Source organism: Sander lucioperca, chromosome 18 (genome assembly GCF_008315115.2).
Source record: "Sander lucioperca isolate FBNREF2018 chromosome 18, SLUC_FBN_1.2, whole genome shotgun sequence".
NCBI lineage: Eukaryota > Metazoa > Chordata > Actinopteri > Perciformes > Percidae > Sander > Sander lucioperca.
This window is the reverse complement of record NC_050190.1, coordinates 17,453,034-17,463,422: the sequence shown is the minus strand read 5'-3', so window position 1 is coordinate 17,463,422 and position 10,389 is coordinate 17,453,034.

Below are 10,389 nucleotides of genomic sequence, written 5' to 3'. Positions count from 1 at the left end.
TCTCTCACGCACAGAGAAAGTAAATGTTTAAGGTGACCCCTAAGATTAAATTCATTTTACTGTGCACACAGGGTGGTTGATCATCATAATAAAAAGATTCCTATCGCAAGGGCCTTTCAAAGTTATAGCACGTTAGAGATCTTCTCAGCAATTTATTTTTGACTAGAGTTTGATCGGCTGTTAAAGGAGACCATAAAGGACAGATATTACAAAATAACTTCAGTCGGAGGTGAGGGAATATCTTCCTATAACTTGTGAAGCTTGTACATCAACACTCACATAAAAACCCTCTTTCAAAAGGTGACATCACAGAATGTTTTCCACAACAGCCCTATTTTTCCCAGAATATGAGAATAGTAAGACAGACTGGGAGAAGTGTAGCGGAAATGTCATAAGAAAGACTTATCTGCCTGGGCTTGCCCTTCACATGGCCCGTGGTCTTGAGTAATGAATGGGCCTGTGTGTGTCAGGGTGTACAGTATGTGTGACTACATGTGAGTATACGTGAATAACATCTGTCTTGTTCTGTCTGTGCGTGACAGTGGTTTCCAAGATATGAAGGGAAGTTTCTTGTCAGTTAGAGGAAATATGAGTTAAAGTCAGGAAACTAACAGGAGGGTTCGCAACATCATCATCATGACTTTTGACCTTCAGTCGTCCGATTCATGCCCATTGAAAGAGAACGCGACCAGTCGCAGATGCAGCAGAATCAGCGATATCATCTTTTATATTCCACCCATTCTTCCTCCTTGTAAAAACCTACCTACAACCTACGTGCCTACATTACCCACAATGCAACTCAACCACCAACAATTTGGTCAGAGATTCAGGTGTGTTATGCTAGCAGTGGCTAATGTAGCCTCAGGGAGAGATGAGGAGGGGGCTACAGAGGTTTTTCTAACGCCACACCCCCAGATTTCTTTTTCATTTTCATACTTTTCATTTCTTTTAATTCATGCTTCAGCCCAAACCGAGGCAACTTGAGGAAATTTACGAGACTTCACACAGCTCCCTCTGGAGACATAAAAGGCTTTTTATTATTATTATTTTTTTTTTACATGTGCAGTAGTACTCCTCTAGATCTAAAATCAGTGCCCTTCCTCTTTAAGGGTGGCATTAAGAAAGAGTAGTTGGGCAAAAGAATGTGTGAAGAGGCTAGCTGTTTTCCCCTGTTTCCAAGCTTTATGCTAAGCTAAACTAAACAGCTGCTGACTGTAGGCTTATATGCTGTATAACGGACAGACATGAAAGTGATATCAATCTTCAAATCAAATTACCGAGCTCCCACAATGTTGACCTTTGTCTTTTTAATATATGGTACTGTCATCCCTTTTTGTGACCTTTATATAAAAGTGAATGGTGGGTTTAAAATAAAGATGAACTTCAGACAAGTCATTCTGGAATTTCCCTTAAAACTCCCCCCCTGAAAATAAAAAAATATAATGATTCTTGTGAGTGCCTAATGTTAAAAAAGACATCACTATCTACTTTCGACAAGGAAAACGAACTCTGATATGGAGCATCCGCGTATCCGTGGTCCTCTCCACTATTTCCAGGGTCATCACCTCCTCCTTCCACCTCTCCCAGCCCTCTCTGACCCCTCCTGCCCGGGATGCTCATCCTGTTTCCTATAGTTTCCTCTTCCCTACGGACAGGAAATTGCTGGAGCCAACGGATACTCACACAGGGGGTAGCCGGCAGGAAGTGATCTCACTGCAGCACCTGCAACCAGGAAATAGAACAGCCCCAGCAGGGAGGTGGAAGAAGGCTGTGTACACTGTCAAACACACACACACACACACACACACACACACACACACACACACACACACACACACACACACACACACACACACACACACACACAAACAAGTGCCTAACCCACACACACACCCTCTGACTTCCCCTACAGCTGTTGGCACTGGAACCACAACACAGGAAACAGAGTGTGAGCAAATTCTCAGACATACAAGAGCAGCTTGTCTTTGCTCACATTTTGTTCAACACACACATCTTAGATATCAACTGGTGCATGAAGGTTAAATATAAAGAAAAAGTCTGTGTGTGTGTGTGTGTGTGTGTGTGTGTGTGTGTGTGTGTGTGTATCTATTCTCTCTATTGCTCAGGCTAAGGCTGAGGTAAATAACTTCTTCATTAAATCTCTAATTCAATTTGGGGCATGGGGGTTTCTGGGGAGGAGAGTATGTGTGCGTATAATTGTGTTTGTGCCAGGGGGATATTCCCCTAAGCACGGTTGATAATCTCAAAAGTTTGAAATTCTATTACCTATTCAGGAAATACATTCCAAGGTCTTATTGATCGTGCAGATTTGAGCTAACGAGGAGCGGTGTCCGCCTCGTTGCGCCTCTGAATCAATGCTACTGTTGGATGAAGGCGAGATGAATGTACCCTCTGACTCCAGTGTCAATGTAATACAAGACATTTAATTGTTTTCCTTCTCAAATCTACTCAAAAAAAGCTCATCTGCAATTGATTTGTGAAATTAAAGGAATTGTTTGACATTTTGGAAAATGTGCTTATTCACTTTCTTGCTGAGAGTTAGATGTGAAGATTGATACCACTCTTATGTGTGTATAAATGTCGGCGTAGATTCATATTTACTATACAGATATGTATTACTCGCTATTATACTTTGGACAATAGTGCGCTTCCAACTTTGTAACAACAGTTTGGGGAAGGCCCTTTCCTGTTAACATGACAATGCACTTGTTGAAGAAGTCCTGCACATTCAAATACTTTATTTCCCAACTTTTCGGTCACACAGACCTTCCTCAGGTGAATTGGTGAACATGACAATGCACACTTGTATAAAGCCAGTCAAATAAAGAAATTATTTTCCCAGTCTGGTGTGGAAGAAATAACACCTTTGGGATGAAGTGCAGCCTTATCGCCTAACATCGCGCATGCACTTGTGGCTGAGTAGGAGCTAATCTCTGGAGCCGGGTTCCAAAATGTGAAAAAAGTGATAGAGCTGTAATAGCTGGCTCTTCACTTTACTTTAGTATCTGACTGAGTATATGAAAAAAAAATGTTAGAGTAGAGATTGAGGGAGTGATTTAATGAAGTGAGTATGTGCTGCCCAGATAGACCTCTTCAATTTTTTCAATTAGCCAGTCAGTGTGCAGTGTGTGCTGTGCAAGAGTGCAGAGAACACACTCTGAATATGAATTGGCGGCATTGGCAACAGACTACTGTATTTTACTGCACTGAATCACTCCCGCTCACAAAGGCTGAGAAAGTGAGAGAGAGAGATGTGGGCCAGGCAGATAGTGCAGCCCACTGACATACATTCTCTAGATGGAAAAATGGAGATTTACTCCTTTTCTCTCTCTCCCTGAGCCCACCTCCCCCACCGCCACCATTTAATCAGACTTACTATAGCCAGCTCAAGTGCGAGTGAACTGTTTGGTATTCTGCGCAGGAACAGCTTAATTTCTCTTGAGTGTTATTTGTTTGTCGTGTATGTTGGAGGACCACAGTGGAAAGAAATTTCTCTTTTTCTTCTTCTTCTTCTCCTCACCCGACCTGCGGCTTATCTTTTTTTCTCCTCTAGTCTCTCCGGCAACACATTTATTTCCATTGTGACGCATTCTGTCAGTCTAAAAAGTGCAACAACATGGCTTCTTCTTCATCGGAATGCTGCATTTTAGTTTCGTCCCTCCCCCCTAAATCCCCTCTGAAGTCCTCTTCTCTGTTGTCAGAGTAAGGACCCTTGTGATTCCTGAGATTTCAGACTGCCAAATACAGAAATATTTTTCCACTAGAGCTCTCGTATATCAGTATGTATATATTACATGCCACTGTTGTTTTTACACTGCAGGCAGAGGAGTGAAAGAATATTGTTGAGCTGCCAAATAAACACACTGCAGATATTTATAAGATGGGTCACCCAGTGTGTTCCCTTGACGTCGCACACAGGATTTAACTCTAACACAAGAATGATGCTGCATCAGGAGAGTGGGCGATTTACTAATCTGTTGCCTTTGAAGGCTTGGCACTCTAGGCCTCTTCTTTGCAACACTGCAAGTTTGTATGAAGTGCAATTCCATACTTTCACACAGTTGTTAAGATTGCATACCAAGTTTCTCTTTGCAATATTAGCTAATGTAAACATATTGTAGCTCAGCATCATCAAAGCCTTGCTACTTTACAATTGTGTCCAAGCTGATAACAGTGTTCAGACCACCCTACAGTGTTGTGAGCCCACCCTGGCCTGCTGCAGTCTGTTTGTCAGCAGGATGTTGAGTGAAGCAATGCATCTTGGGACGACCAAACCTACCCTGTCTGCCCCTCTGCCATCCCACAAATCCTTCCTTTTTGTTGTGACTCTATGTATGTATGACTGTTTGCCAAAGAGAAACAACAACGGGCCTGAGGAGGAGGTCAGATGGTGGATGGATGCATCAAAAAGACATTAGCTGTTCCCTATCGCCAGTCAAGGCTTCTGTTCGGTGTCTGTTAACTATGACCAGGATCATTCCCCAAAGTCAACGAAGATCCCCTAACCTTAACAAAGTAGTCAGTTTGACCCCAGATCTCCCCCTAAAGCTAAACTATGTAACTTTTGCTAAACAGCAGCCACTGTGGTAACAAGTGGCGATTACATTACACAAAGTGGCCCGGTGTATTTACTTCATGTTTTACTTTTGTGATACTGATCAAGTAATGTAAGTTACACAACAATATCTATGTACAATTAGCTAACATTAGCCACCATATGCTTCTGGTCATACCAGACCAAGCATAACAAGGCTGTAGCAGCAAAACCCCAGAGTGTATTGAACAGAGAGAGGGTGCATTTTAGTGCTTAATGAATTCAACTTTTCAATTGTAAGAGGATGATTGTGCTATGTATTCTGTCAAAAGTTACAAAGTCTCACTTTAACCACATTAGTATTAGATCAGAAAAAAAGGTTTAAAATGTTTTCCAAAAGGGATTTGTAATTGTTTTGGAAGGCCCTGACAAATGTCATCATCCTGCATAAGGGTGTCAGATCAGAAAACGCTCATCTGTTGTTTGGAGGGCAGTTTGGGGGATAATGAACTAAATTTCATTATTAAGGATCCTTTTGCCGTCTCTCAACACGACACCCAATCCATCTGCTTATTTATGTCCTCTTGTAAACAAACAAAGATCAATAAAATAGAGCAGTCCACTCAGAGCTCTCTTCTTGAGTGGACCCCCGTCATGACACATGGCTGCCTGCCAACAGAAAGAGAAATAGCTAGCCTACATCTTACTTCCAATATGACCAGAGGCGAAAAGAAACAAATATTTAAAAAATGAGAAAATAAGAGAAGTAAGAGTAATCGCTCCAAAGTTAAAGGACAAAAGGTGCCTTGTCACCTGCTTCCTCATTGCAGGTTATTTTGTTGTTGTATCACTTCTTAATGTTGTATATCTGTAACACTATCACTGATTTCCTTTGCTACCCCTGCAATGCCATTTGCAGTCAGTAAGGTGATATTGGAATTTTTGACTTGTGTTGATATTTATCAACCGCCCTCCCTCCCTCCCTCACCCCCTCCCCTTTCTCTTTGCTCTCTCTCCTCCACCGTTTATTTTTCTCTCTTTCTCTCTGCCAGCTGTCAGCATTGGCAAAGTGCCACACAGGCGCTTGCCGCTCGGCTAGTGACAGATGCAGCAGCAGTCAGGCAAAGAGGAGAAAAGGAACAAGAGTTAAAACAGAGAGAGGTTGAAAGAGAAAAAGAGAAAGAGCAAGAAAGAGAATGAGGGGAAGAGAGACAGAGAAGAAAAAGGGTAGAAGAAGAAGAAGAAGAAGACGAGGGATGGGTGAGACAACAGAGAGTTGGCCCTCCCCATTGTGTCAAAAGGGACACAACGCTGGATTAGGCCACGGCCAATAATCACAGCCAGATGGGCTGCGGAGGGGCGTGGACAGAGAGGGAGATTGAAAAACAAGATAGCCAGGGACATTTTCACACTTAAATTACAGCACAACTTTATTCTGACATTTCTATTTACAACCTTGTGTATAGTCCACCCATAAAATGAACAGCCCTCCAACACAATACTGCGGCTGAAAGTGCTACAACTCATTTCCTTGCTAGATTGCATCACTGATTGGCCACATCTGTGTGGCATTTAAGTCGTGTTGCCCTTTTTTTTCTCCCTCATTAACATTCCAGAGCCCATTCCTGAACCACTGACACTGTGAGATTACCTTGACCAAAACATGGCTGTGTTTCCCTCCAGCCTAAACACAAATTGCAGCAGTCATTTCTGTTTTTGAAAGAGCAACTTGTCACCTGTATAATATGTATGTATCAAGTGTCGGGGCTTCATATTCACGAAGTCTAAAGAATCTTCACAGGACAAGAAAGTTACTGGAAGAGGGGACCAAAAGAGAATAAAAAACATATTAGAAACAGGTTGAGGAAAACACCAGTGTGATTTTTATTTTTTGGGGAAAAGAAGCTTCAGTTTCTTACTCTCTTCTTTTCAGCACTTGAGGCACCCTCTCCCTCAGTTTTTTCCAGCGATACCTCCACCTTTCCAACGAATAAACGAAACACAAATTAGCATGTTTGAAGAGCTTTGCTTTGCACAACACGTGTACAATTATCATGAAAATGAGAAGTGTTACACATGAGATCTGGCTGGATTAATGAGTCAATGAATGGGTATAATCACAGTCGACAGCCCCATGAACTTGGCCAGACCTTGCACTGGGCCAACAAAGGCACAAACACACACAAGCAAACAAACACATAAGCTCATACAAAGCCAGAACTCCCCCTACACACCACCCCCTCTCCACCTTGGCTGTTCTGCCTTTATGTCCTTGTTTTTCTCCCTCAGTTTCTTTGTCTCTTCTTCTACCCCCATCTGGTGTGTGTGGACACGGCCTCACAGTGCTAATTCACTTCCTTGGACACCATCTGCTGTGTGACTTTCTACAGTAAATTGAGCCTGGTTGGCGGTCTCAGGGAGGGACGGGTTTGTGTTGTCACCTGTTCAGCACGCCGCCTTCTGCCACCCGGCATCGTCTTTCACCGGAGGCTCCACGCATCAGTGCAGAGGGTGTGACGGCGAGGGTGTTTGTCAAGCATTAGCACTTCACTTATCTGATTTTCAGTCCTTAATGACTAACTCTTGTCTCGGAGCACCCAGGCAGAATCATTTGTTCAGTCTAAACTTGTATCTCATTCTACTCACTCTACTAAAATGTCCCTGCATGGATACTTTAACACTTTTTTTCACAACATGATAAACAGCAGAATCTCTGCTCATAATAAACTTAAGGTAGATAAATAAACACTACATCATTTCTACTTGGTGAGTCTGTAATTGCTGTAATGTGATTACTTTTTTTCAGTACTTATTTTAAGTAAGTAACTTAAGAGTAGTGTGAGCGGTCACAATTTTAAATGTGAGGATTACAATAGTTACTAATCCCAGTAACATTACTTACATAATTTGGGGGTCTGTCATGTTATCTGATTTTCACTCCTTAATGACTAACTTATGTCTCGGAGCACCCAGGCAGAATCATTTGTTCAGTCTAAACTTGCATCTCATTCTACTCCATGAGGAAAAGTGTTAAAATGTCCCTCCATGGACACTTTAACATTTTTTTCACAACATGATAAACAGCAGAATCTCTGCTCATAATAAACTTAAGGTAGATAAATAAACACTACATCATTTCCACTGTAATTGCTGTAATGTGATTACTTTTTTTCAGTAACGAGTAGTGTGAGGGATTTCAATTTGAAATGTGGTAATTACAATAGTTACTAATCCCAGTGACATTATTTAGATAATTTGGGGGCCTGCTTGTTTATTGTGTTACTGTGAGTTTAAAAGGGCTGTACTCGAAATACTAAAAAAAAAACCCAGTGGGCTGGGATAGCCTCCACACAGCTCTCACAGACCGTTTCCCCTCGGCATTACAACACACACAGACGCCATTACTCCACTATATCTTTACATAGCAAATATTTGTTTGCTGACATATTAATGTATTGAATGTGAAGTACAGCCCCTTTAATGGAGGCTTTGTATCAGTTTGGTCTCCCTGTGTTCAGTAGAGAAACTGGCATGTTGGCTTGGGGCATAGTGGGGTTTTGGTAGCCTCTACCAGAAGAGGAAAAGGTCCTGGTGACTCCAAAGTTGCCTTGTTTGCATGTTGTGTCTTCTTAGCGGGCTAGCGAAGGGTCAGCAACTGGTTAGTCTCGCATTGCAAGACCTTCCTCCACAGCGCTGTGGAGGAGGGTCTGGCTAGTCCACACAGCATTCCGGGATGGGAGAAAAATGTGCTCTGGTTTATTGGCATTTCTTTAAACCAATCACAATCGTCTTGGGCGGTGCTAAGTGCCGAGTGGAGCCACGGTGCTGCTGCAAAATAGCCTCGAGAAATGGACCTTTTTCACAGCAGACATTTTGACTTGTCATAGTAGGAAAAGCACAGCTGAAATTGATAACCTTAACGATGGCTCAATTCCATCAAGTGTCCCAGTAAGCTATTTCAGTGAGTCAGCATGCACAATACCAGGGCCTCTCCTAAGTGGAATGCAGCCATCATTAATGGTTTTGAATACACCTGTGCTTTTCCTACTATGACATGTCAACATGTCTGCCGTGAAAAAGGTCTATAGCTTGTTTTGGTGGGACATATGTTCAAAAGTTGTTTTAGTCGTGCAACAGAAAACTCAGATTGGACAGATAGTGTAGCTAGCTGTCTCAATTTACCCTGCAGAAATCTGAGAAGCAGTTAACCATAGTCCTCATAAATCCACCGGAGTTTAAAATTACAACACAAAGAAAGCGGAAGGTAATGGACATCTGAAAACTCACATGAAAAGAGTGACATCCGGCGGAATTTACGGCGGAACAAGAGCAATCCCGGAAGTGGAACGTTGTGGATATAGACTAGCAACTGGTAAGCCTACATACACAAACCATCTGGTTTTGTTCAGAGTTCTCACTGTGAGGATGGGATTTCAGTTAACTGGGCTAACACTGTTTGCTAGTTTAATTTATAACCTGGTATTTACTGACAACTTGCTGTTAGCTACTAGCTAGCTGTCGCTAAATACCTACAAACTGTTAGCTGGCTACTTTTTAAACCATGGTGCCTGGTTTTCTATTTCTACACGTTAAATACAGAAAGTGTAACGTGTGGAGGTTCTGAGTTGTCAAAGTTGAAGGAGCTGAGAAATAGAAAGTATGGTAACTAATAATGTAACTAACTAACTTTTGCTGTTGAGTAATTAGTTTGGTAATGTAGACAAATTCCTTTTGTGTGTGTCATGAGTAGTTGATTATATTATTGAAGCAACTTGCCCAATATTGAGGGCTACTTTTGAAGGCTGGAGGTGATGTTTCATCTCCTGTAAAACCAAAAAGGGCTAACAATGAAACCGAGACAATCCTCACAACTATTCCCTGTGAATTTAATTATGCATCAGCTCCTTAATCAGCTAACTTAATTACCAAAGACCTCATTATTGAGCATGTCAGCCTCTCGGAGGTGAACCGGGATAATAAAAGCAGAACAGCGCCATTCAATTACCAAGCTCAGCAGGTGATTTTCTCACAGTACCAAGAGGCCAGACTTTGCTTTTCAAAATGTCAATGGATTAGACACTTCTTTTATCAAATTTGCTATTCACAGCTATAAAGACATTTGGAGCTTTCCTGATCTGCATCTGAAGTTGCCACTGTAAAAACTTAACCCTGGAAATAATGAATAGGTATGAAAATGAATATGCTTTGAAAGAATACCTCATGATATGTAAAGCAATACAGTTTCTGGCTTAATCCTAATGGATGTGTTCCAGTGTGTGTGCTGGATTGTGGAAACAAATGGCCTGTCTTTGCTCAGTTTCCTCCCTCGTTTCCAGCCAGATCCATTTCTTTTTCCCCTCTCTCTGCCTTTTCGACCTTCTAGCTCTCCAACTCTGAGCAGAGTGTATTTCTCCTAAAGCGCGGCCCAGGTTCTGCCATCTGTGGCTTGTGCTTTGACCATTTTCCATGGCTCAGGAAGTGGGGGATCTAAGCTCTAGCGGAGTCTATGGGAAGAATTGCATTGCTGCCTGACTCAATGTCTTACCGACTGACTGACTGACTGACTGTTGACATGACAGCTGGGTGAGGAAAACAGAGCTGTTCCCTTGCAAGAGGATTGGCAAAGGACCTAACAGACAACACGCTGGATTGTATAAAGTGCTGATTTAGTGCACACAAAGGAAACACGTGAGTGACACACGCATGTGTGCACAGATGAACACACATGCAGAGGCAAACAAGCACACAGTAGCAACTGGAGTCTTGCAGCTGTTGTCACTGCAGCATAAGAGGCTTGTGTGTCATGACCCAGTGCGAGCATCCCTGCTGATAGT